This window comes from Schistocerca gregaria, chromosome 6 (assembly GCF_023897955.1).
Source record: "Schistocerca gregaria isolate iqSchGreg1 chromosome 6, iqSchGreg1.2, whole genome shotgun sequence".
In the NCBI taxonomy this organism is placed as follows: domain Eukaryota; kingdom Metazoa; phylum Arthropoda; class Insecta; order Orthoptera; family Acrididae; genus Schistocerca; species Schistocerca gregaria.
The window spans coordinates 538,248,038-538,268,816 of NC_064925.1; positions in this window are offsets into that span (position 1 = coordinate 538,248,038).

Genomic DNA, 20,779 nt, shown 5'->3' on the forward strand with positions numbered 1-20,779 from the left:
CTTTTAGATATGTTGGTAATACATTATTTTAGCCTTATTATAACAGATTATCACACTTCCTCTGAAACTTGCTTTATTAAGTTCTTCCTCTCACACTATACACCATCTCTTTTCGTGTGCCTTTTATTATTACTTCACACAAAGGCTTTTTGGTCATTATCGAGTACATTACCTTCCCTTAACTTTTAGCGAGAGTGCAAAGATAATACCCCTATTATTTTCTGCTCGTGCCTTGTTATTAGACTATTGACCGGCCTGGTAAAATTTCTTCGCATATCAGTAAGGCTCCTGCCTTGTTTTGGAAGCAAAAGGGGAAAAATTGTTTGCTTACACAGTTACTTTGTTTGCATCCTCGAGACAGAATGAAAAAATCTCAGAAATAACTACCGTTATGTAATCAGTTAATACTTGAAAATCATCCGGTTTCAGATACGTTTCTTTTTAAAGTGGGCTAGAACTAACTACGGAAGTAACGACATAGAATGTAAAATCAGAGTTAAGAAGGAATAGATAGGAGCAAATCTTATGAACACCAGAAGTATCGAAGAAAATAGAACGGTGCGTCTCGGTGGCATGAAGGAAACATAAAACTGTACGATCATCTACTTCGGTGGCTGTACGACAGTGAATGGCAAAGATATAATAAAAGAGGAACAGCCATGGCAGAGGAAGCACTGTTTCACACGAAACAATGCCTTTTTGTTTTTTGAATCTAGAGTCTTCTGACTTGTTAGATGTAGCCCATTACGCATTCCTCTCCTGTGCTAACCTTCTCACCTCAAAGTAGCAGTTGCAACTTACGTCCTCAATTATTTGCTGTATCCATATATAGTTCCCACTCTCTACAGCTCCCTCCAGTATAATGGAAGTTATTCCATGATGTCTTAACAGATGTCCTACCATCCTGTCCTTTGTTCTTGTCATTCTTTTCCATATATTCCTCTCTTCGTGCATTCTATAGAGAACCTCATTATTTCTTGCCTTATCAGTCCACCTAATTTCCAACATTCTCAAATACTTCAATTCTCTTCAATTCCCGTTTTCCCACAGTCCATGTTTCGCTACCATCCAATGATGTACTCCAGACATACATCCTCAGAAATATCTTCCTCAAATTAAGGCCTATGTTCGATACTCGCAAACTGCTCTTGGCCAGAAATGCCCTTTTTGCCATTCCTAGTCTGCTTTTAATGTCCTCTTTGCTTTGTCCGTCCCTTGTTATTTTACTGCCTAGGCAGCAGAATCATCTTCATCTTCTTCGTGACCATCAGTTCTGATGTCAAGAGTCTCGCTGTTATAATTTCTGCTACAACTCATTACTTTCGTCTTTCTTCGATTTACTCTCTATCGGTATTCTGTCCTCAGATTGCTCATTCCATTCGGCAGATCATGTAATTCTTCTTCACTTTCACCCAGTATAGCAATGTTACCAGCGAATCGTATCATTGATATCATTTCCCCTTGAACTTTAATTCCACTACTGAACCTTTCTTTTACTTCCATCATCGCTTCTTTGGTGTAAAGATTGAACAGCACTTTGTTCTTGGTCGTCCACTCTTATGATCACCTCTTGTACCTTGTACATACTGCCTATTACCGGTCTCTGCCTATAGGTTACCCCTCTTTTAATAATTTCGAACATCTTGCACCATTTTACGTTGTCCAACGCTTTTTCCAGGTCGAAAATCCTATGAATGTGACTTACTTCCATTATCAATTGCCACGCAGGAGACGCCTCATGGTGCCTTTACCTATTTTAAAGCCACATTGATCGTCATCTAGCACATCCTGAACTTTCTTTTCCATTCTTCTGTGTATTATTATTGTCAGCAAGTTACATGCATGAGCCGTTAACCTGATTGTGCGATAATTCTCGCTCATGTAACTCTTGAAGTCTTCGGAATTGTGTGGATGATAATTTTCCGAAAGTCAGATGCTATGTCGCCAGACTCATACATTCTGCACACCAACGTGAAAAGTCTTTTTGTTGGCACTTCCCACAATAATTTTAGAAATTCTGATGGAATGTTATCTATTCCTTGTGCCTTGTTAGATCTTAAATCCTCCAATGCTCTTTTGAACTATGATTCTAATACTGGATCCCCTATCTCTTCTAAATCGACTCGTATTTCTCCTTCTATTACATTAGACAATCTTCCTCCTCATAAAAGCTTTCAATGTACGCTTTACACCTAACCGCTCTCTCCTCTGCATTTAAAAGTGGAATTCCCATTGCATTCTTAATGTTACCACCACTGCCTTTAATGTCATCGAAGTTTGTTTTGACTTTCCTGTATGCTGAGTCTATCCCTTCGACAATCATTTCTTTTTAATTTCTTCACATTTTTCATACAGCCATTTCGTCTCAACTTCCCTGCACTTTCTATTTATTTCATTCCTCATTGACTTGTATTTGTGCATTCCTAAGTTTCCCAGAACATTTTTGTGCTTCCTCCTTTAATCGATCAACTGAAGTATTTCTTCTGTTACACATGGTTTCTTCGCAGTTGCCTTCTTTGTACCAATGTTTTTCTTTCCTACTTCCGTGAGTGTCCTTTTTAGAGATGTCCATTCCTCTTCATCTATACTGCCTACTGAGTTATTCCCTATAGCTGTATCTATAACCTTACAGAACTTCAAGCGTATCTCGTCATTTCTGGCTACTTCCGTATCCCACTGATTTGCATATAACCCAACAGCAGCCACTAATACCAGAATTACTGTTATACACTCAGAGCGTAACAATATGCCGCCATTACACGGCCAACTCAGAATTTCTTAAATACAAAAATAAGCGCTCACTCCCGTTGAAATAAATGTAGTAATTCCAATTTTTATTCTCTTTTTGCATAGTAGTAAAGCAATTAATGCTATTTTTCAACTTCTGAATGCACATACTCGGAACAACCTTTGACTTGTACTAAAGTATCGAGAGAAAAACCCGCAGCAGAAATTTTCACTCATCTTAGTACACGTTGCCCAGAATTAATGAGAGAAAGCAATTGCATTGTACTCAGCGATATTGTGTGAAAATCGAATAATAATTTTCCATGTGCTAGTTATGGCACTCTCATTATTTAGTACTGATATCTAGAGGTAAACTAAAAGTCCATTCACGATTTAAAGGCTAAACATTGAGGGACACACAGTATCAGGAATGCTCTTTTTGCCAATGCTAGTCTGCCTCTTTATGTCTTCCTTGATCTGTCCGTCAAAAGTTATTTTGCTGTCTACGTAGCAGAATTCCTTAACTTCACCTAATTCGTGATCATCAATTCTGATGGGAAGTGTCTCGCTGTTCTCATATCTGCTACACCTCATTACTTTCATCTCTCTTCGATTTACTCTCAACCTGTATTCCATACCCATTAGACTATTCATCCCATTCAACACATTTTGTAATTCTTCTTCGGTTTCACTCAGCTTAGCAATGTCATCAGAGAATCTTATCATCGATATCCTTGGCCCACGAACTCTAATCTCACTCCTGATCCTTTCTTTTATTTCCGTCATTGTTTCCTCGATGTGCAGATTGAACACCATGGGCGGAGGACTACGTCCCTGTCTTGCACCCTTCTTATCTGAGGTCTTCTTTCTTCGTCTACCAGAATTACTGTACCCTTTCGGTTCTTGTACATACAAGTATTGTGTGTAACCCGTCTTTGCCTATAGCGTTCCCCTATTTTTCGTAGAATTGCGAACATCTCGCACGCATTTTCCAGACAAATACAATGAAAGTGTCTTGATTTTTCTTCATTCTTGCTTCCATTATCAATCACAACTTCTGAACTCTCTTATGCCTTTACCTCTCCTAAAACCGAACTGATTGTCATCTAAGAACCTCAGCTTTCTTTTGAATTCATCTTTATATTCTTCTTATGAGCATCTTGCATGCATGAGCTGTTAAGCTGACTGTGTGAGAATTTTGCACTTGCCGACTCTTCCAGACCTTGGGCATTGTCTGAATTATGTTTTTACGGAAGTAAGATGATATATCGCCAGTCTCATTCAGTCTATAAACCAATTTCAACAGTCATTTTGTTACCACTTCCAGCAATAATCTTAGAAATTCGAATGGAATGTTATCTGTGCCCACAGCCTTTTTTTATCTTAAGTCGTCAAAAGCTCTTTTAAATTCTGATTGATAGTATGCCATATCTCTCCCCTGTTGACTCCTGTTGATTCTTCTATCACATCATCAGGTAAGTCCTCCTCCTCACAGTGGACTTTCATGTACTCCATCCACGTACCTGCTCTCCCTTCTGCGTGCAAATGTAGAATTCCTATTGCACTTGTAATGTAATCGTCCTTGCTTTTAATTAGCCGAAGATCGTTGTGCTTTTCAATTGCTCAGACACTCTTTTCGACAATCGTTTGTTTTTCGGTTACTTCACATTTTTCAGACAGCCATTTCCCTTTGACCTTCCTGCGCTTCCTGTTTATTTTATTCCTTGGTTTGTATTTCCGTATTGCTGAATTTCCCTTATCATTTTTGTACTTCCTTCTTTCGTCGATCAACTGAAGTATTTCTCCTGATTTCTTCGCAATTACCTTCCTTGTATCTGTGTTTTTCTTCCCAACTTTCGTAATTGCTCTATTTAGAGATGTCCATTAGTACTCTTCAGCTGAACTTCCTACTGAGCTATTCATGCTCGCAGAGTTATTCATTACCGTAGAGCTTCAAGCGTGTCTTGCCATTCCTTAGTACTTCCGTATCCCATTTCATTGCGCACTAATTCTTCCTGATTAATCTCTTAAACTTCAGTCTATTCTTCATGATTCATTAAATAATTTAAATTATTGAGATCTGAAACTGTATCTGCGCCTGGGTATGACTTACAATCCAATATCTGATTCTGGAATCTCTGCCTGACCATTACGTAATTTATCTCGATTCTTCCCGTACCTCCCGGCTTTTACCAAGTATACGTGCTCTTCGTGTGATTCCTGAACAGAGTATTCGCTGTTACTAACTGATAATTATTACATAACTCAATTAGTCTTTCTCTTATCTCGCTCCTACTACCAAACCTTTATTCTCCTGTAACCGTAACGTCATGCCCGTCGCAGAACGCTTGCGGTATAAACATGTAGCAAGTGATGAACTGTTTTCCCTTTCATTATGTTGTGGGGAGTGTAAACAGGTAAAAGTTTCGAAGATGTTTGACATTACGTGTAAAGTTTTGTTGCAAGCAGCTAAGGCCTGGATGAAGATAATCTGGGAAATTTGCACGCTGTGAGTTACGCTGTCTCAAAACATCTACATAGATAATAACTTTAATACTTGACTTACTGTGTTAAATCTACAATTAAAGAAAACATCTCTTAATGAGTAGATTATAAGGGTATTTTAAATTTTTAAATTATTTGAAATGCTGAAAAGAAATTTTTGTCTCACCTGGAAGCCACTATATAAGCAAACTGCAACAGGGTTTGTACAGCCATTAACCATTTAGTAACGTTGACTCTATCCAACTGATTTTGAATGATCTTATAACTTTCAAACATACGTCTCTGAAATTTTTTTGCTCTATTCGTTTTTCATCAGTGATCAGTGGTGTATTGTACATGGTTGGTTCTTTAATATAGGCTCTCCTAGTCCTCCTCGCTTTGTTCCTGCATGGCTTCCATAACTCACATCATCCAGATACAATGGTCAACCATTACACACCATCTTCTCGGCAAGATGTTAAACTCTTACCATTTTTGTGCCATTGTCTTAGTTTGATTAAATAATTACAGTAAATTCTGTTTCATATATTTAAAAAGAATGATTGACATTAAGGGAAACAACTAATCAGTAATGTTTGCCTCATGAGACAAAGAGATTATAGCTATGGCGGCAGATAGGGCCTCTATGTGCTGTACTCGTTCGTAGATGTCCTGCACTGAAGCATAACTAGTTTCAGCAGATTGTGCAGAGTCTTTGTCAGGAACTAAATTAGATGCTAGCTGTTGCTGAGGTTAGCTGCGTACTTATGGTGAGCGAAAAGAAACCTCATAAGGGACTGTAAAGCTGGAAAATGAAAACATGGGACTTACACATAGTTAGATGAGCATTGTCAGCAAGCAATGGACTTCACAAGAGAGGAGAGCAGTAAGTTATCTTACTCAGCTGAATTGGCTTATCCCTCGATGGAATATTACTGGCAGAACAGAGAAATCTATCCGCACTATCTCTTTCCTTTACCCTCCGAAGATTTGTGCTCATCGTGTTACTGTACAGGCATTCTCCCGAATTAAACGAAAGCCCACAACTTTCGTTGTGTTACAAGATCAAAAGTTAAGTTGAAGCTTAAGGTGAAGCTTGTTTTATCCATCATGAACCGAAACAAAACGTCCCGCATGAAATGTCATCACAATAATTCAGCAGTAAAAAATAGCAGACAGTCTTGACTTGGATCGCCGACGGAGTTATTCGTGTCGGTTTTCTAAAACCAAAATCAACATTTACCTAAAGTTGATATATACTCTCAGAGCTGTAAAATGCGACTTTCTGTTGTTTAACTATGAATTTACGAAAATATTTGTTGTACCATAACCTAACTTGAACAGAATGTACTGCCTTCATCAGTTAAAAACACTTAAGTTTGCATGCTTTAAATAATTGTGAATTAGGCCTTGATACTAAGACCCTGACGTGCTTATAGTGTTGTTATACTCATCGAATAATCTCTGCATATGCCTCCGATCTCATGGACTCCAACATTCGCAGACGTAGCTCATACACATGTGAAATGCCAGTGTTGTAAAACGATAACCTACGTCGGAAAGAATTTGCGAAGGAGATCCGCAGTCATCCATCGGTGCTGGATTAAGTATGCACAATGAGTTAAATTACCGCTTATAAGATTGCATACGTAGCAGTGAAACTTAAGTTCGGGTGTTTACATTTTATCATTTAAAAAAAACATTGACCATGTTAGACGATCTTCTAAGTACGTTAATAGAAAGCATGGTTTATGTGGAGTCTGAATTTGTTAATAAATTTTAATTTCACAAAAAAGGAAAGTTTGCGTAACATGAAGTCAATTGATGCACAGTTAAACATTGATTACGATAAAACTGCAATAATTTTTATAACGGTTGGCAAAGTCAAAAGGTGATGAATTGGAATTTTGTTAAACATCTTTTCCCTTTCCTAATGAATTTGCAGCAACCTGCCTACACATAAATAACAGTGATTGTGTGGCTTCAAAGAGAAAGTGAAGTTGCCCATGTAACTGCGACTGTCCTGTCAAACAACAGAAAGCTAAGCCTAAAATGATAATAAATCCCTAAGTTTCGTTCGTGCTAATATACTGGTGCTGGAGGTTACTCACTCCATACTCGTTGATGTAACGTGATCACACAGCTGAAAGCGTGGCTGACTGCGATCAAATGTGATCCGAGAAGTTATCTGCTGTGAACTCGAAGACTGGCCACCATCTGTCTCCGCTGAAGTGGGTTGCACCCTACGAAATCTGTCTACTGGGTTGAGAGCGAACCCACGTCTCTTCAATCTTTTACTGCACTCGAAGCCTCAATCCTTCTTCTAGAAGTTAGAAAAAGTTCTGTCTGTGTTTTACGGTTAGAAAATTTCGTCTGACAATCCTCAAAAAGTGACAGGGCGTAATTCTTTTGTTATTAAAAATCTCTTAAGTCGGCAGAGGCGGCACAACCTTTTCACCTTTCCGTTCTCGAAAGAAATCAACCTAAACGCTATGTAATGCTGATGTTACACTACATCCACCAATCACTGGCCTTTTCAGCTGCTAGTACGGTTTCCTCTGGAATTGTGAAATGAAGTAAGAGAATATTTCATTGTCACAGGCCTGGCGTTCACCTCCTGTTTCCCTAAACTCCTCGCTGCTGGACTAAGGCTTTCAGCGCACCTTTCTCTAACAGGGCAGTGGCCATAAAAACATGTTTCCCCAGCCGCATCTCGCATTGTTTCACAATGTTCCAGAGTCACTGACACAGCTGAGCCTGCTCCCGGTCTTCCGCTTTCACAGGTACAATATGAACAACATGTATGACACCAGTCGCCTTGTCTCAGCCGCCCTGGGTCTCGATCTTCTTCAAATAACTTACGGGAAAGCAACAGGCTGACGCCGTCGCAACCGTCGATATTTCGACAGGCACACACGTTGCCATTTCCAACGCCAAACCTCTGTTTTCAGATAAATTCCGTAAAACTAACACACACACACACACATATATATATATATATATATATATATATATATATATATATATATATATATATATATATATACGATGTCAAAACTAATGCGATCGCAAACCAACGATGACTCACGTCACAATTATCGATAGTAAAATCAATAATAAACGAGTGAGGTAGCATAAACTCTGCCCCTTTTTTTTGCCACATGGGAGAACAGAATTTAAACCAAAACTACCATCACTATTTGTAAGGTTACCTGTAGATTTAATTTCAACAGCCTCCTTAATAACACAATCCCAAAAACAGTGTTGTAATATTTGGTAGGATGACCGGAGATGGAATCCTACGCTCTAATTTCTCAAAAAACAGAGGGACAGAGTTTGTGCTGTCACATCTTGTGGGGCAGAGGCCCCGACTTTTACGAGAGCCTGAAAACTACTTTTCTGGTCAGCCGGAAAGCAATGGAGAACATACTGACCATAGTTTCCAGTCTGCAAGTCCACATTCTTGTCTTTCCCTCTGAAAGAAATACACTCCTGGAAATGAAAAAAAAAAAAAAAAACACATTGACACCGGTGTGTCAGACCCACTATACTTGCTCCGGACACTGCGAGAGGGCTGTACAAGCAATGATCACACGCACGGCACAGCGGACAAACCAGGAACCGCGGTGGCTGCACAGCATTTGTGCACCGCCGCCGTCAGTGTCAGCCAGTTTGCCGTGGCATACGGAGCTCCATCACAGTCTTTAACACTGGTAGCATGCCGCGACAGCGTGGACGTGAACCGTATGTGCAGTTGACGGACGTTGAGCGAGGGCGTATAGTGGGCATGTGGGAGGCCGGGTGGACGTACCGCCGAATTGCTCAACACGTGGGGCGTGAGGTCTCCACAGTACATCGATGTTGTCGCCAGTGGTCGGAGGAAGGTGCACGTGCCCGTCGACCTGGGACCGGACCGCAGCGACGCACGGATGCACACCAAGACCGTAGGATCCTACGCAGTGGCGTAGGGGACCGCACCACCACTTCCCAGCAATTTAGGGACACCCTGGGGTATCGGCGAAGACCATTCGCAACCATCTCCATGAAGCTGGGCTACGGTCCCGCACACTGTTAGGCCGTCTTCCGCTCACGCCCCAACATCGTGCAGCCCGCCTCCAGTAGTGTCGCGACAGGCGTGAATGGAGGGACGAATGGAGACGTGTCGTCTTCAGCGATGGGAGTCGCTTCTGCCTTGGTGCCAATGATGGTCGTATGCGTGTTTGGCGCTGTGCAGGTTAGCGCCACAATCAGGACTGCATACGACCGAGGCACACAGGGCCAACACCCGGCATCATGGTGTGGGGAGCGATCCCCTACACTGGCCGTACACCTCTGGTGATCGTCGAGGGGACACTGAATAGTGCACGGTACATCCAAACCGTCATCGAACCCATCGTTCTACCATTCCTAGACCGGCAAGGGAACTTGCTGTTCCAACAGGACAATGCACTTCCGCATGTATCCCGTGCCACCCAACGTGCTCTAGAAGGTGTAAGTCAGCTACCCTGGCCAGCAAGATCTCCGGATCTGTCCCCCATTGACCATGTTTGGGACTGGATGAAGCGTCGTCTCATGCGGTCTGCACGTCCAGCACGAACGCTGGTCCAACTGAGGCGCCAGGTGGGAATGGCATGGCAAGCCGTTCCACAGGACTACATCCAGCATCTCTACGATCGTCTCCATGGGAGAATAGCAGCCTGCATTGCTGCGAAAGGTGGATATACACTGTTCTAGTGCCGACATTGTGAATGCTCTGTTGCCTGTGTCTATGTGCCTGTGGTTCTGTCAGTGTGATCATGTGATGTATCTGACCCCAGGAATGAGTCAATAAAGTTTCCCCTTCCTGGGACAATGAATTCACGGTGTTCTTATTTCAATTTCCAGGAGTGTATTTCTCCTTTATGTTTACTTAACAGGATCAGGATCCGTGATTATAAATGAAAATTCTGACTTCTAATTGATAAAAATGTAAGTTGGAACATAACACTGGCAACACTGCTGTGGAGGCACTATGCAAAGGTATCTACTATAGTCGCTGATAGCACACGTTGTTGACGTACCTACCTTACCTCTAAGCAACTGGACTCGCCCGTCCCACGTCACCAGCGTGCGCACAATCGAGGGAAAAACAGTTTCTTGAGAGCGAACGGTCTGACGTAACGGCGTCACTACGTCTTCGAAACAGGAACAACGGAACTGGATCAAGATTGAATGTGGCAGCGGTCGTACCACACGACAGTGTCATCAAGGTCTTCAAGAGGCGTGCGGGGAATCGTCATTGCCGTATAGAACAGTGGCACGTTGGTTAAAGGCCTTCAAAGAAGGTCGGCAAACTGTGGCAGACATGCATCGGACACGTCGTCCTAGCGTCTCTGAAGAACAAGTTCATTCTGTTGTCGCGTTAGTGGACAGTGATCGACGCTGTACCATATGTGAGCTCGCCCACGAATCCGGATTAGCGCATACGGCTGTGCTTCGCATCCTGAAGGAACGCCTGGGCATGCGAAAAATTTGCATCACGATGGTTTCCGCAAGACGTGACGGAAATGCAGAAATGGACGCGTTAGGATTCTGCTCAGACTCACTTGGGGCGCGAAGGAGGGCTTTCTTAGCCGTATAGTTGCACTCGATGAGACATGGGCCACATCGTACGAGCCAAAACAGAAACGCCTATCCAAGGAATGGCGTCATTATGGGTCGCCGCGAAAGTCGAATGTGCGTCAGAGCCCCAGTTTGGTGAACGTTATGGTGAACCTCGTGTACGACTGTGATGGTGTTATCCTAACGCATTACGTTCCTCCACGGCAGACCGTCAGTGCACAGTATTACTGTTCCTTTTTGGAGCATCACCTGCGACCAGCTTTCCGAAAGAAGCAGCGACACTTTCTGCACAACCCACCTATCAATTAGCACGACAATGCGCGGGCGCATACAACGCAAGCTGTGGCTGCTCTGTTTGGTCGATGGGGTTGGGAAGTCGTGTACCATCCACCATACTCCCCGGACTTACGTCCTTGTGATTTTCATTTGATTCTGAAGACGAAGGGCCGGCCAGTGTGGCCGTGCGGTTCTAGGCGCTTCAGTCTGGAACCGCGCGAAACGCTACGGTCGTAGGCTATAATCTTGCCTCGGGCATGGATGTGTGTGATGTCCTTAGGTTAGTTAGGTTTAAGTAGTTCAAAGTTCTAGGGGACTGATGACCTCAGATGTTAAGTCCCATAGTGCTCAGAGCCATTTGAACTATTTTTTTTTTTTTTTTTTTTTTTTAAGGTGAAGAAACCACCTTGTGGCATTCGCTTCGGAACTGTTCCAGAGGCAGGCAGTAGACCGCTCCATTCGCAACTCAACAGAACATACTCTGCTAACGGTATTCTACGCCTTCCACATCGCTGGCAACGGGTTCTACACACCGCCGGTGACTACTTTGAAGGGCAGTAACAGGTGCAAAGATGTAACACTTTTGTATCGGTTGTAAATAAATAGTTGTCACTATTTAAGTTCCCACCTTCATATATCTGATAACTTTCGCACGCACAACATAGTAATATTCCAGATGATAATAAGAGTAATGCTGTCTCTCACAAACAGCACTACGAGCAGTGCAAGGCTATGTCTATGGTATGTTCCCATTAAATGGTTTTTCGCCCTGACGTCTAATAATGAAAGTCAGTTGCTTGCCAGAAAAGTAAAAGTAATCTCAACACTTGCCACGTGGTTTTTGTATCATTATGGGCGGCACAGAAACAGTTACTTCCGTGAAATCTAAGGGAATCAGGACGGTGTACCGTCCTCACGAGTTCACTTTCTATTTGTACCGAAAACATTAGTTCAGTTACAGTCTGGCTGTGAAGTTACCGAGATAGCATGTAAGCCGTCGTTTGAATGACGCGGACCGTACCGTAACTGGGTGCCAAGTGAAGTCTCTTCAAAAAACTGAACGATCCAGGACGGTGTACAGTCCTCGCGAGTCCACTTTCTATTAATATACTGAAAATATGCGTTTATTAGTGTCCAGGTTGTGACGTCACCCGAGGCAGCACGTACGCCGGCCTTTGACTGCCGCGGACCGTAGGGTACCTGAGTGCGAAGTGAAATGAAACCACTGCTTCTCAGGCCATATTTACACTATGTCATCAAAAGTATCCGGACACCCCCAAAAACATACGTTTTTCATATTAGGTGCATTGTGCTGCAACGTACAGCCAGGTACTCCGTATCAGCGACCTCAGTACTCCTTAGACATCACAAGAGAGCAGAATGGGTCGCTCCGCGGAACTCACGGACTTCGAACGTGGTCAGGTGATTGCGTGTCACTTGTGTCATACGCCTGTACGTCAGATTTCCACGCTTCTAAACATCCGTAGGTCCACTGTTTCCGATGTGATAGTGAAGTGGAAACGTGAAGGGACACGTACAGCGCACAAGCGTAAAGGTCGACCTCGTCTGTTGACTGACAGAGACCGCCGACAGTTGAAGAGGGTCGTAATGTGCAATAGACAGACATCTATCCAGACCATCACAAAGGAATTCCGAATTGCACCAGGATCCACTGCAAGTGCTATGACAGTTAGGCGGGAGATTCGAAAGCTTGGATTTCATAGTCGAGCGGCTGCTCATAAGCCGCTCATCACGCCGGCAAGTGACAAACGACGCTTCGCGTGGTGTAAGGAACGGAAAGATTGGCTGATTGAACAGTGGAAAAACGTTGTGTGGAGTGATGAATCACGGTACACAGTGTGGCAATGCGATGGCAGGGTGTGGGTTGGGCGAATGCCTTGTGAACGTCATCTGCCAGCGTGAGTAGCGAGAACAGTAAAATTCTGAAGCAGTGGTGTTATGGTGCGGTCGTGTTTTTCGTGAAGGGGGCTTGCACCCATTGTTGTTTTGCGTAGTTCTATCACAGCACAGGTCTATATTGATGTTTTAAGCGCCTTCTAGCTTCCCACTGTTGAAAAGCAATTAGGGGACGGCGACTGCAACTTTCAACACGATCGAGCACCTGTTCACAATGCATGGCCTGAGGAGGAGTGGTTGGACGACAATAACATCCCTGTAATGGACTGGCCTGTACAGAGTCCTGACCTGAATCTTATAGAACACCTTTGGGATGTTTTGGAACGGCCGACTTCGTGCCAGGCCTCACCGACGGACATCGATACCTCTCCTCAGTGCAGCACTCCGTGAAGAACGGTCTGCCATTCCCCAAGAAACCTTCCAGCACCTGAGTTGAAAGTACGCCTGTCAGGCTGGACGCTGTTATGAAGACTAAGGGTGGGCCAACACCATACTGAATTCCAGCAATACCGATGGAGGGCGCTACGAACTTGTAACTCATTCTCAGCCTGGTGTCCGGATACTTTTGATCACATAGTGTTTGTATGAGCGCAGCGGACGGCCAAGGGAACACCTGCCGTCCACTGCTCTATGCCCCCGATAGTAGCCTCTAAATGTCCGCTCTCTAGGACACATAATATTTTATAACACTGTTGAGTATGAATTTATAATCTTCGTAATTTTTGTATGAATGGAGTTAAGTAAGCCTTAATCAGAGAAAAAGTCTTAGGTCTACTGCATTTAAAATTCGCGGTCTAGAATTTTTATAACAGAACAGACTGTAGAAGAAGGCCTCTGAGCGACAACTTTAAGAGACCTTGTATTGATTGTTATTTACATCAAGGTCTTGAAACATGTTATAGCTCTATTATTTACTGAGTTTCATTAGGTACTGTAATAAAACTTTGTCATTAATGTAAATGATACTTAATCTACTAGAAATAAGGTTCCTTTTGTTCCAGATTTAGTTTTCAGTGAATTACTCGAGCACTATTAGAGGTATCTTACAGGGGCCACATATTTCAGGTTTTCATATCAGACTGAGGTTTCATGTGAATTTTTGGCTTTCTAGCTTTATTATTTAGCGCCACTTAATTTTCGAGAAAACGTGGATTCTGAATAAAATTTTGTTCCGATCAAGCTGAAACTTGTTACAGCTGATTTTGAAATACATTTGCACATTCAGACCAATTTTTAGGCTTTATTGCTTCATTATTTAGCGCCACTTGTTCTTTAATTAAAATAATGTGGTTTAGGGTAAGATATTTATCAGATCACTCTGACATTTGACAATTTAAATATTAATATACTGAAGCATATGTTGACAAAATTTGGAGAAGCTACTTTAACTTTTAATTTCGTTTTGCAATTATGATGAAATACTTGCATGGTAGGCACACACGCGTTACTGCGTGGTGGCGCTAGTAACAGTGGACTGGGGTAAGTCCCGGCACATTCGGTCGCCTCTGTATCTCACAAACGATACAGCGCTAGTTTCGCCACAACACGTCGCTTATTAATTTCAGTATTGATAACTTCTGGAGTCGATCATCTCTGGTTTGTAGCGGCGCCAGTGTTCATAGAGTGTTTGTGTGTGTGTTATCTATACGGTGCTTCTCAGAAAATAGAGGTTTTAAATTGGCTTACACAGAGCTTACTTGCTGCACTTCTGCCTTGAAAATGGAAGGCTTTGCTCCTCTAAGAATATCGGCGGTTGTCGACGACGTCAGCCAGCTACTTTCCCGTAAGTTATTCGAACATAGTACACTCTACATCTACACCAACATCTACATTTATACTCCGCAAACCACGCAACGGTGTGTGGCGGAGGGCACTTTACGTGCCACTGTCATTACCTCCCTTTTCTGTTCCACTCGCGTATGGTTCGGGGGAAGAACGACTGTCTGAAAGCCTCCGTGCGCGCTCGAATCTCTCTAATTTTACATTGGTGATCTCCTCGGGAGGTATAAGTAGGGGGAAGCAATATTTTCGATACCTTATCCAGAAACGCACCCTCTCGAAACCTGGCGAGCAATCTACACCGCGATCTCTTGCAGAGTCTGCCACTTGAGTTTGCTAAACATCTCCGTAACGCTATCACGGTTACCAAATGACCCTGTGACGAAACGCGCCACTGTTCTTTGGATCTTCTCTAACTCCTCCGTCAACCCGATCTGGTAGGGATCCCACACTGATGAGCAATACTCCAGTATAGGTCGAACGAGTGTTTTGTAAGTCACCTCCTTTGTTGATGGACTACATTTTCTAAGGACTCTCCCAATGAATCTCAACCAGGTACCTGCTTTACCAACAATTAATTTTATATGATCATTCCACTTCAAATCGTTCCGCACGCATACTCGCAGATATTTTACAGACGTAACTGCTACCAGTGTTTGTTCCGCTATCATATAATCATACAATAACAGATCCTTCTTTCTATGTATTCGCAATACATTACATTTGTCTATGTTAAGGGTCAGTTGCCACTCCCTGCACCAAGTGCCTATCCGCTGCAGATCTTCCTGCATTTCGCTACAATTTTCTAATGCTGCAACTTCTCTGTATACTTACAGCATCATCGGCGAAACCCGCATGGAATTTCCGACACTATCTACTCCGTGAGAAACTGAAATCTCACACCTTTTCACTCACCTGCAGGGGATTCGTTTTGCTTGAATTCCACTCTGAATGTCCTGTGTCACGAACTGCAGGACACTACAACTTGAAAGTTCAACCAAATAAATAAGTATAACAGCACACAGTAGGTTAATTGTTCTACAGTAAAGAAAATCAGATTAAACGGTGCATTGCAGACACTAGTGTAGCTCTATTCAACACAAAAATGTGTTTGCATGATCCGTGTAAGTTTAGTTATGTTAGATCGAATCTACAGCCCAAACGAATTTATATTGAGCAGCCAAAATGGCACATTATATTGCAATACTTTTGTGTACCGCTGCTTATGATGTGAAAAAATAGCTCTGAGCACTATGGGACTTAAAATCTGAGGTCATCAGTCCACTAGAACCTAGAACTACTTAAACCTAACTATTCTAAGGACATCACACACAGCCATGCCTGAGGCAGGATTCGAACCTGCGACCGTAGCAGTCGCGCGGTTCCAGACCAAAGCGCTACACTGTCACAAATTCCCTTCAGATATGTGTATTGCTCGATTCTACCAATCATCCAAACCGTCACCCTGAACTAAAGCAACTTTCGGACTCTGCCAGGCGCTGATAACGCTATCTCAGACGAGTACGAAGCATCTGCGTGATCTTCACAGTGATCATTCAACATATGACTCTGTTCACGGCCCTTAAATGCTATAACAGGGATAGTAATAACATTAAAAATGAACAACACTAATGCTCTGAGGTGTCAGCTGTATCTCTGACAGAGGAATGTAACGCTTATCATTAGCATACTCGACGGTGTTGTGTAGGTGACCATGTTTACGATAAAAGGTGAGGTTTCGAGATCTCCAACTAAGTACAAATCCGAGACTACAATTCGGTGAAATTGTGGTTTTAGATTCACTCGAATATTAGCATAAATTACAAATATGGCAAACGAACATTTTGAGCTCACACCAGTTAAGCAATATACCCCTCGTGCTTCTAAAGCGACTTCAGTAAATTTTCGACGACTGCAAGTTCGTATCATAGTAAAATTTACGCTCTTCCCTCAAACGAGAAATAGCCTGAATGAAAAGGAAGCATAAGGAAAGTGAAGCCCTCGTTACTAACTTCGCGGTCCAAGGCACGGCCCATCTAACTTGTAATCCTTTGAACACGGGAACAGTATTAGTGATGTACAGCTTGACAAAGTCACGTCGGTCAAATATCTAAGCGGAACGTTGCAAAGTGGCAGGAAATGGAAAGCCCGAAAGAGCACATAAGGCCAGTAGTAGAGGAGGCGAATGGTGGACTCACGTTCATTGGGTGCACTCTAGAGTAAGCAGGGTGTTAACCAAAATGTGGGAAACTGGGAAACTTCTTTTTAAGATATATATTTAGTCAATTTCTTTTTATTTGCTTCGTTTGTACATTTTTGTTTTCAAATTACCAGATTGTTTTTAGAGGGTCTTTTTCTTTTCAAATATTGTCTTCTGATAGCTGAATGAAATGCTCAAAACCTCTGCCAGTAACTCTAACACAAGCTTCTAAACGTAGCATGATGGACTGTCTTTCTCGTTCCCATATTCCAGTTATCTGCTGTATCGCCCGATTTCGTTCTTGAAACGCTGGCTAAGAATATCAACCTTCACAGCATTTCTTGAATACATTAGTTCTTTTAATTGACCCAATAATTAAAATCCAATGGCTTGACATCAGGAGACGGAGCGAACCAAGATGCTGTCAGAGAATAGAGAGTATACATTGTGGAAACCCATCACAAATCCATGCGCGAAAATTTAGTGCGCATGAAAACGGGAAAAAGGGTCTGTTTCAAGCTGAAGGCGAATGAAAAGGTTCTGTTTATTTTATTAATTGTGCATTTTAGTTGCTGGACATATCTACAATTAAACAGTTGTTTGACGTACTGTAAAAGTTAAAAACATATAATGAGCGCTAATAAGAGAAAAGAAAACATATGAAAGAACGAAGGATTCTCACAAAGTTGCTGATAGCAGTATCTGAGGAAAATGAGTTTTCCGATTTTCTTGTTGTAAACAATAGAAGCCCAATAAACTGTAAAAAATACTACACGTAAATGAAGTAAAGCAACATAAACTTTCGTTCTCCTTTTCCTTTAAAAAATTGAAAATGACTTGTTTCAAATTTGTGCGTCTTCTTCACTACTATGTACAATATCTCTCATTCGACCACGAGGAAAATAATTGGCTGATAAAACTAAGTTCATTCCTGTCTTATAGTTCCACATAACAGCTCGATGATGAAGTGTCCATTTTTTCGTTATGGATGTTATTCAATTTCCAAGTACTCTGTAGCACAAAATTTGAGTAGTTTGCAGTGAAAATGTGGTCGCTGAGTGCTTTATGTTTGATGAATTTAAGTGAACGTTGCTGAATACGAAATGCAGTTAACATTTAACATTTTGTAACTGTTTCTGAAGTTGGAGGAAAAGCCGATCTCACTAAGTATAGAGCAAATAGAAGTATTTAATTTGAGTACGCTGCCAGAGCGCAACACGCACAATTAGCTTGCAGCTTGCAAGGGGACCGTGCTTGTTCGCCATCTCAGATTTCATCCAAATTCATGCTGTGTGCAAAGCTTGGCCAGAAATAAAAGGGACAGAAGCGGGCGCTGTAGGTGGCAAGGCGTTTGAAAGAGAATAGAATTTTTGGTGCGACTCGGTTGGGGGATGACCCCTTTTATGATAGTGCAAGCTACAAGCAGTACGTGGCATAAAGGAAAGACTGGAGAACGGTTAATGAAAGGTCGCGCGTTCGTGTCTTTTTCTGGTAGCTACTGTATCTTTGCTTTTTTCAACTTTTATTTATATATTTATTGATATATTTAACCTGGCAACATTAGGGCCATCAGGCCCTCTCTTACATCTAACCAGGCATTCTACTAATTTTACATACATATGTTTTAGTAGGCATGTTAATCTACATCTAGTACAAGTAAAAGTGAAAAAAATTGCTGAGGAAAAATAAATACATATAGAGTTTATATTCGTATATGATAAGTAGTGTTATAATTAGAGATTATGAAAGAGACAGATTTTGGATAGGAGTGCTAGCAGCAGGGAGTAGGAGGGAGGAGAAGAATAGAGACATGACGAAGCATAGTTAAGGAAATATAAAGAAAAAGAAGATTGCGTGGCTAATAGAGATAGACGAAGAGAAAGGTGCAAGTTAGGAGACACTAGCTTTGCTATTTGATAGAGGAGCGGATTGGCCATGTACATTAATTTAGTGGAAAACATTATGAGGATGATGGTAGGAAATGCTTCAACCTCTTCTTAAAAGCAGCAGGAGATTGAATTTTGCGCAAGGTAAGGGGCAGTTTGTTGCAGAGGCGGGCAGCGGCAACTGAGAAAGATTTTTGCAAAAGTTTTTGTTTTGTGAGTGGGCACAGTTAGGATACCAGATAAGAGTGACCTCGTGTTTCGATTATGATGGCAACTTTTACGTTACTTACACTGAAAAATAAACGGAAATAATGTTTAATATATTATATTTATTAATACTTACATAGAAGGCGTGGAAATGAAAGGCAAACAAAAATTTGGGATCGTATGTAATGTTCCAGTCAGTCATTGTAAGCTGTACACGATAACCACGATAACTTTGTGTATATAATTACTTTACAGTTGATGATTTAAAGTTGCTGTAGTCATATTTGTCATGAAAACAGTCTTGGACTGTTCGTGGAAGTAAATGCACGTTTCTGAAACTAGTGATCACGATTTATTGTAGTGCTTACTTCTCGAAGAAAATAAAGAAGCAGAAGACATTCTGCAAGAACAGTTACATAATGGAAACACTGAACACATCTCATATTTAGAACAAAGGAGGACAAAATTTTTTTTGCGAAACTCATCAATCGTTATTTATTAAATGAGTATGGTTCATGTTACGTAACAGGTTGAGATGAACTTACAGGCCTGGGCCTAATCCGAAACATCTGTCTAATTAAATTTTAATCAGCCTACTGTCTCCATTTAAAGTAATGCCTATCCGTTACTTTCCGGTAGAAAACGCGAATGAAAATTCCAGCACTGATGCATACCCAGATACTCCTGCAGAGTGCTCAGTAACAGCTGTTTCTGTTGGCAGTGAAGCTAATTTATTAGTTCACAGCCCCAGAAAAGAAAAGTAAGGAGTAAAATAAAATTTCTGCAAGGATTGAAAAGATATTTACAATGCAAAGGAGCTTCGTTCTCTGCTGAATCTAAAAGCTGTGGCAGGTCACAGCCTGTGCATGTGAACAGTATTTAATTTAAGAGCTCATTTGATAGGTTTTCAACTAGAGATTTATCATGGCTTGTATCATTAGCGTTTCCTTTCATAAAAGTTTTCATTTAGTTAGTTAGATTAGTTCTGCTTCATAGGAATGTGCATTTCAAGCTGTAGAATTTAGAAGCTATAGTTTTGAATTTACTCGATTCCAATATTGCGTCCTGCGCAACGCTTGGCTTCAAACAAATCGAAGGTATAGCCCTCTGCTTTCCTTTCTGCACACTCTCTATCCTGTGATGTTTCTGCCCCACAACCTAGCCGTGTATTTCGTAACGCTGATTTAAAATTGTTCTTGCTTTCTAAGAAAAATGCTATTGCGGTTGTGGTGTAGATACTGCTCCAGTACTTTGGATCCCCACCATGTTAGTTCATATGAAGGCATTGGAGCAATACAGAGCAATGCTGCAAAATTTAGAGACATTATTTGTATCATATTCTATTGGAGTTTCTTTTACTAGATTAATAATGAGGCTTGTGCCATCAGCAAACAGTGTCAGTTTAGGTACTTGTTTCAGGTTAGAAGAGAGGTCATTCAAATGCATCAAGAACAGAAGAGGACCCATGATGAAATCCTGTGGAACACCTAATGTCATTTCACCCCAGTTAGATGAAGTGGGAAATTTTCTTACATCACTTAAACTATATAAAGAAACTTTTGGCTTCCTGTTCTGTAGATATGACTTAGACCACTCTTATGCTGTTCCATTTCTGTAACATAATGTCGTGGTTCACACAATCAGAAGCTTTCGAAAAGTCACAGAAAATTCCTATTGGTGACATTTTACTATTTAAAGACTG